The sequence below is a fragment of the Nicotiana sylvestris genome, chromosome 7 (genome assembly GCF_000393655.2).
Source record: "Nicotiana sylvestris chromosome 7, ASM39365v2, whole genome shotgun sequence".
Classification (NCBI taxonomy): Eukaryota; Viridiplantae; Streptophyta; class Magnoliopsida; order Solanales; family Solanaceae; genus Nicotiana; species Nicotiana sylvestris.
Genome location: NC_091063.1, coordinates 132067393 through 132075973, shown reverse-complemented (window position 1 = coordinate 132075973; position 8581 = coordinate 132067393). Strand labels below are relative to the sequence as shown.

The 8581-nt window shown below is 33.9% G+C and overlaps 1 long non-coding RNA gene across 1 annotated transcript; it reads right to left on the bottom strand.

The window, feature by feature from the left end:
• Positions 1–4332: 4332 nt before the first annotated feature.
• On the bottom strand, positions 4333–5115 carry LOC138874181 (uncharacterized). Its single transcript, XR_011401210.1, has 2 exons — positions 4987–5115; positions 4333–4809 (listed from the first exon to the last, which is right to left on the bottom strand). It is a non-coding gene; the product is annotated as an uncharacterized lncRNA (long non-coding RNA).
• Between the last annotated feature and the right edge of the window lie 3466 nt (positions 5116–8581).

Sequence of the window (8581 nt, the reverse complement as noted above, 5' to 3'; positions counted from 1 at the left end):
AATCACCCCACACTTTAACTTTTACACACTCCATCACAATTCAAGTGCTCATGAGAGGTTAGAAGGTTCAAATAGATGGTTAATTTAAACAAAGAAGTAAGGTTTGTAATGTGGTTGCCAACGAAACAGGATTACATGCTCAAAGGGGTTAACTACGATACATAACAATTAGGCGGGTGAAATTACATATTTGGCTCAAGAAAGAAACGCCTATATCACTTCCAAGACTGAAAAAAGCTACTATTTCGCTTTGCACACACACATGGCAAGTTCTTGACATCAAATGTAATGCACTGAATACATACAAACTTCACACAGACATGACACATAACTCACTCAGGATTGGTTTTATCACGACACTTCAGTCAAAGTAGTCAAGCAAATTTAAGAATCTACGATTTAAGGTACTTATACTAGAGTTAAAAACCGAGTTAAGGTTACAACCAGAATACTAACTATTCTCAAGACATAACAAAGTTAAGAGATATCACTGCAATTCAATTCATCTCACACTAGCTCCTACTCATAAAAAAAAACTAACTACACCCGGTTCAAACAAACACTTGGAAAAGAACCATTGCACAAAGAAATACCAAGGGTGAATTACTACACTACTTACAACGATTTTTTTTAGACTTAAATCCCTCACACCAAAAAAATAATTAATTAAACTAACACAACTAAAATAGCATAGAAAATCACCAGACAATCTCCTCACCCCACACTTAAAATTGTGCATTATCCCCAATGTACACCATAACTAATAAGAGGGTGAAAGAAACTCCCTGGTAGGCCAAAAGCCGAAGCACTAACAACTCATGGGGTACTCAGACTTCTCCCAGGCTTGGTCCTTCGTGCGGGTACCTCACACTTAATTCCAACCATCTGGTTTGCTGTTGCATCCTTCCAATAGCTTTGATTTCCATGCTCTTAGAAAATAAAAAATCGACACTACAAACATAATACAATTTAACAAAATAAAAAATAAAAGAAAACAGTAAAGCTGGGTTGCCTCCCAACAAGTGCTTGATTTAACGTCGCGGTACGACGTGAATCACTTTCTGCCTCCACTTTGAACTTATGAATTGGACCCCAAGTTTTGATTTTGCTCTTTGATCATGCTCCTGGGGTGGTGGAACGAATCTGACTGGCCCAATAAAATAATGTGATATTCTGCACTTCTTGGCCTTCAGATGAGATGTGTATTCCCGACTTTCTGGCAAGAAGAATTCCAGAATGTAGGCATCTTATTCCTTATTCCTTGACTCCTCAGGTGGCTTGGATGTCTCTATTTCTGTATTATCATCCAAATACAATATGAAAAAATGCTTGGAGTGTGGACCAAATGCGCTCAACTACATGAACATTGAGACTGTCTACATCCTCAACACTAATGACACTAGAGTCAACTAAATATGTATCATCAATGTCCTTGGTTGACTCTAGTATCTCTTCTACAACATCGACATCCTCAAATTCTAGTTGATTAGTTTGGTCATATTCTACTCTCAACTCCTCTATTATAATGGCAATTTTTGCAGCCAATTCATGCTCATCTTGAGTACTATCCACAATGTAAACTTGTTGCGCTTTACAAGGTTCAATTAGTTTATTCGCTTGAGCCTCCAAGTTGTGAATAATTGCCTCTTGCATTAGTATCTGCAGTGGTTTCTTATCATATAGTTCCATGAAACACGTTAGCATATCCTTGGTCAGCTTCAACATATCTTTGATATCCTTCATGTCAGCTTTCCTGGGTTCTTTGTTCCTATTAACTTCACCAGAAAAAGTAAAACCATCATAGTAAGGGGTTGGGGGAAGATAAGAAATATAAGCACAACTATGAAAGTGACTATCTTGACCACCACACATATCACACACATTCCACACATAAGATTGAGTTGGTGCACATAACTTGCTCTCGGGAATATTTTGATAATTTTATCATGGGTGATTTTCTCCACTATATGCATAAGGAGGATCAAAAGTAGAATTACCAACATCAAAACTCTCATAATTCCAAGATGCCATGTCTCTCAGATCAAAATAAAAAATTAAAAAAAATGAATAATCAAATACAAGAAAACAAAAATAAAAGTTCAAACTTGCAACCTAGAAATATGTACACCTACAGCTACACCGTTAGTTCCCCGGCAACAACACCAAAATTTGATCACGCCCAACTATGCCTTATAAAAAGGACTAAGCGGTCGTTGTAAATATAATCCAGTTTACAAGTCCGGAGTCGAATCCCATAGAGAACTAAGGCTTAGCTACAGTTGTTCAATATCGCTAAGAACACAAGTCCAAACAATTTCCTAATTATAAAGATTATAATGTTTATTTTTATCTAAGTAACTAACAAATACTAGAAAGCAGTAAAACTATCAATTAACAAGGATAAGGATTTCAGACAAGATTAAGGAGGTCTAGAGTTATGATTTCTCATATTGTCGGAATCCTTTCCGCTACGCTTTCTATAAATTTGCGTAAGTTTTCTCTACCGATCATGAGCGCTTTGAGTGTCGTAATACTCTCCCGAGTAACTACCACAATTTACTAGACATATTCTTCCGAATTACGCTAGTTGACATTAAGTACGACTCACTCGAATCACACCAAGATTTCGTTATCCCTAATCCCACCTTTAAACCCTCCATATTGATCCCTTATACACGTTAGGAGTGATGCTGTTCAACAACTACCTAAATATGCACTCTCTCCCGAGTAATACACACTAAATAGGCACAGTCGATTGAGAGTTCTTCAACCAACCACAATATAAACATAATTGAACAAATAGAGAAAAAGCTACAGCAAATCTATATTAACGTAACAAGAAAATCATCTTCCAATAGGTTTCATCAAAACCCTAGACAACAAATTAGCTATTCATAATAGTATGTATAACTACAATACTAGAATTCATAACCAATAATGAGAATAAGAAGAAGGAAGTGAAAAACTCGTAAAAGAATTCTTTGCCTTGCTCCTAGTGTATTCTTGCCTCCTTAGGTCAAATTCCGGTATGATGTTGGTGTGTCCAATCAAAATTGATATTTAATGCCTATTTATATGTGTAAAGGAAAGATTCAAATAAAATAAATAAGTCCAAAACCAAATAGGAGACAAAATAGGCATATAACTCGGAACACGCTTTGCCTCGCGTTAACCCTGGCGGCGCGAGCTCTAACGCGAGAAAACTCCTTCGCGTCGCCAGCTCTTTGGTGCTTTGTTTCTCATTGTTAGATTTGCGGCCTAACTTTACAGAACCACGTTTCTCTTCTTTTCAATATCTTCTTTTGTCTTCTTCTTTTCTTTTTGTCTTCTTTTGTTTTATCTTTAAATATTGCACAATTATATATCATAATATTTTCCGTCATCAAATAATCACGAACCATTCTTATAGCGTATAAAATATACATAAAATCTCTACTTTACTCCAGTTTTATCTTTAATATACCTATACATAAAATAAACTCAATTAAGCATAAATATAACATTATTTAGCATTAAAATCCCAAAATATAAGATAAGTGATGTACTAAAATATGGAATTATAACCGAACATCACCACTTTGATCCCAATTAGATGGAATTAAAATATGGAATATACCTATACCAATTGATCCCAATTAGATGTCCAGCTTCATTTTCAATTCACATATTCACTCGTTTATTATATTCGTAATTTACCATTTAATAAGATCTCAATCAACTAGCCAACTTTATTTTCCAATTCACAAGTTCACATAGCAGTTTTTGATATAAAATTGAAGTAATATTACTTTTAGGCTTTAGCTTGGTAGAGGGTAATTTAATTATTCAGCTTTTGAAGGAGATTTTAATAAGAAAATTTCCACTAAAAGTAGTATTATGATGATGAATATACATTTTTTTTCTTCATATTTTCAATTTATTTGGATTGTCGTGTTTTGATCATTGAGATAAAACTTTTTTTCTCTTTGAAAATCAACAGTAAATCAGAATCATAAGTTTCGAATAAAATTAAATTCTTTGGGTCTCATGTCTTGATCTTCCAATAATGAAAAGCCATATTGCCTCCTAATTTGTTTTTAGCAAACATGATGTTCATTGATTTGAGCCCAATTCAGATAATAAACCAACGATAATGGCATCTTAATGTAGAACTTCCACCATATAATAAATGACTATTTTCTTTTTGTATAGTAAGAAAATATAAAATATTACCTCTTTGAGTTTGAAAACTGTATTTGTTATAGTTAAATGTACCTTATTAGGCGTGATACTTAATTGGGTGAAAAGAATATTTTAAAGCATTATTGCAATAATTATTCCAACTAAGAGAAATAAAGGAAAAAGTAACATGTATCTCTCAAAGTAGCACAATATTTAGTCCTCCAAACTGGAGACTATCACATAACTTGACAACTTATCTATGTATTTAAGAAACTCAATACGACAGCATAAGCGAAAGAAAACGATATGGGAATGTGTAATTCACATAATACACACAATTTATTATTAATAACAAATTTCTGCATCAACCAAAGTTTATTTCTCTCGAGAACTTTGTAGAATTTGTGAGAAAGATCTTCTTATATCACCAGTCACAACCACTCCAGGCAGGAGCAAGAACAGTTTCTTCATGGTATTTGCAATAAAAACAAACCCAAGCGTCTGAACAATCCTTATCGCTAGAACAAACTCTCCCACATGTCTTGATACCATCGATTGATGATAGTAATTTTTGTTTCACCGATAACATATTGAGGGGTAAATCCAACATAGCCATTGCTTGCATCTTTTGAAAAGAAGAGAGATTAACTGCACGTCATGATCACAACAAAGATCATATATTCATATATTAATAAAAGTATAATATGAGTAACCAATATAGATATGCAACGTGCAGTTTTGGATTTCATGTGCATAGATTTAATTATATCTTTGTATAAAGTAATGACGAGTAAATTTCAATGGAAGACAAATTAATGGTATCACCAGTAATTGCCGTCATGAGAATAATAGTGAATAAGAATGCAAACTTCATCAAAGAGTATTTGCCGGCCATCTCTTACTCTGTACTTGGTGGAAGAATTGAGATGTGTAAATGATGATTTTCTCCATATATATAGGCAGGTACCATATTTATAAGCCTACCTCATTTCAAGCTATTCATTAACATATGTTATATATCTAAAGTAGTTGGTGTGCCCTAGCTGATTTAATTTGTATGTTTAGTTTTACTTGCAAATTTTACTTTAGACTTACGTATATTTTACATGAGTGTGTCATATATATTAGGTGAGGAAACGTGAATCAGATTTTAATTCACGTCACCGCATTTAATTAGTTATTTTTTCCGTTTCATTGGTACATTATGAGAGATTTATTTAGTTAAACTTTTTGTTTCTAAATACAATCACTGTCCTGAAATAATAATTATGTTACGTATCTAGTTTTTTGCTTTGTTTTACATGTCATGTTGTCTCTTTTAATATCTAATTTTTATTCAACATAATGTTTACTTGACTGAAAACGAAAAACATGAAATAAAGGACCGGACTATGAAAAATCCCTAAGAAAGACAAGGGAAGAAACTTCCAAACAGATAATACAGAAAAAGTTTGGACCAGAAAACCACTCTCTCTTTTTCTCATTCACGCATTACATACGTAGCAGATGTGTGTATATCACGACCCAAAAACCCACCAAGTCTCGATGACACCTAATTCAACCCGCTAGGTAAGCCAAATAATATAAATTATTACTATAATGAGAAATCATCAATATATTAATAAAACTGCAAAAAAATTCAATAGAACTATCTCAAGGAATGGTAGTACAAGTCATAAACCACTACGATTTAAATTTACAAAGCTGGTAAAAGAAATAAATACAATATCTGTTTGAACTACAAAAACAGAAATGAGGTCCTAATCCACCAGGAACAAATGGTAACTTGAATCTGGGACGCAACTACAGCTTCAATGCTGCCTTCTGTAAGCACGTGATTTTTGCCCAATATGAGAATTACTCCCAAAAAATCCAAAAATAAAATGATTTTTCTTTGGTGTGCAATTTTGTGATATTTTGTGATATTTTGAATAATTATTTGTATTTGTCTGTGCGTGTTTATTTGCTAAATTAATAAAAAATACAAAAATATGTCGCATTTTGCATGTAGGATTTAATTCTAAAATTGTTAGTAATTAAATTTGTTTTACAAAAATTAAAAATTACAAAAATAGGCATCGTTTGCATTTTTAGCATTTAATGTCCAAATATACAATTTTATGCTTAATTATTACTTAATTGTGCGTTAATTGTTATTGGGAGTTAATTTACGCTTTTATAACTTAATTTAATTCTTAATAATAGTTTAAGTATTTTTATAAATTAGTTTTAGAAGAAATAAAAGAAGAAAAGAGAGCGAAAATATAAAGAAAGTCGGAATTGGGCCTCTTCTTCGATTTCAAGCCACAGGCCCAAAAAATGGCCCAATCTTCCCTACGACCCAGTCCATTTCGAACTGGGTCGACCCAGTCCATAACCCAAAAGACCCAAACCCCTTTGTCTTACATTTTACAAAACAAAACAAAACAAAAAATAAAAGGAAAACCCTAAAAGAGACCAAAACTATCCGCCCCCACCCTTTTGGCTTTCTTCTTCCCAAAGACTCAAAACACCGTCCATGGCTGCTGCCATTCACCAGCCCCGTCAACCACCAGCTTCCCCCTCGTCGTCACTGTCCAGTCGACGACCAAACAACCACCAAACGCCACTGCCCAGACGGCCCCTCATACCCCAACGCTCGAACCATCGGACCCCCCTGTCGAGTAGCAGCTGTTGATGCTGCTGCTGCGTCACGTTCTTCTCCGGCAAAAAACCCAGAAAACGAACAAGAACCCATCGCCTCCAGCTGCCTCCCCGTCATCGTCACGACCAAGCTCGCACGCTGCCATCGGGAGCAGTCCATTCCGCCATGGACGTCGTCGACAGTTGCTGCTGCTCGCTGCTTCAGACTGCTGCTGCTTCACGTCGTCTCCTTCGCTGCTGCGTACTGCCATCGACGACCCCATGAGTCTGCCGTTTGGTTGCTCACCATTGTACTGTTGTTGACGACGCAAGGCAGTCCGGCTAAAGTCCGGCAAAGGTCGAGGCTTTTTCGTCAAGTGAAGATCCTGTACGTCGTGAGTCCATCGTCAAGTTCGTTGTTCGTTTGGTCGTTGTTCGTCGTTTCGATCCGGTTAGTAGTTTTTGAGTTTTATTTTGTCCGTATTTTGTTTTGATATTTTCGAATCTAAAATCAACAAATGTTTGTTTTGTTTATCGTTTGAATTAATTTTTAGTTCATGCTCATGTGTTGTTTGTTAAATTAATTTTTCAGATTTCAAACGAAGGATTAATTAGTTATGTTTCATGTTTATTTCATGTTTGTATTGTTGTTTAAGTGAATATTTGTTAGTTTAATGTTTGTTAGATACAAATTGAAGTTTAATTAATTGTTTCTTCAATTTGTTTCATGTGTTTATGTATTGTTAGAAATTGTTAATATTGTTACGATCAAGCTTAAGTTCATAATTGTTTATTCGTCGATCTTGTTATTTGTCTAAAAAAGAATTTAGTTGTATTAAAGGAAATATATTGATTTAATCGTTTTAATCCGTCATGTTTGTTGTGTTAAAATAGATTCAGTCATGTTCATACTTTGTTTGGATGATCTTGAATCCGAAATTTTTTATAGTTTGATTTCTTGTTTATCATTTATGATTATTTCTTGAATTTGTATCATAATCTTGTTGTTTAAGTTTAATATAGGAATTGTTGGTTGTAATGTTGTTAGAGTTGATTTTAAGTTCAATATGATTGAATTTAGAAATCTTCATACTTCGTTTGTTGTTGTTGTTGAATCCGAAAATAGAATTGTTTGTTGCTAAAATATTGTTCAATCAAATTTTAGTTGTTCTTTGTTGTTCAATTTGTGTTCATGTGATTTGTTGTTGAAATGTTGTTGAAATCATGTTCATGTGCTTTGTTGTTGAAATTGTTGAAGAAAATCATGTTCATGAAATTTGTTGTTTGAACATTGCTAGAAATTAATCATATTGTCTATATTTTGGTTAAGTTTGATTAAATGATGTGTTATAGCTGATGGTTAGTTTGGTAATTTGTAGTACGTTCAGCGGTAGTTTGGTAATTTCAGTAAGGTCGTGAGGGGTAGTTTAGGAATTGTACATTTTGTAATTGTTTATTTGAAGCATGGGGGACAAAATAAAATGGGGTGGTTTGTGATATCTTTATTTAATATAAAGGGGGGACAAGATTTAATTTAAAGGGGGAATCTTGCATTATTTTATGTTAGGCATGGGGGACAAAATGAAATGGGGTGGTGTGATATATTTATTTAATGTAATGGGGATGAGTGGGAAGATAATGGGTTGGTTAGAGAAAAAGTATTGATTTTAATTAATTGAATGGTTTATGGGATGGGTTATAAGAAGAAGTCTTGAACACAAGACAAAGGGAGACAATACAGAGAGATATACGGAAAAAAATACACACATAGATAGAGAGAAAAAAAAAGAAAGATAGA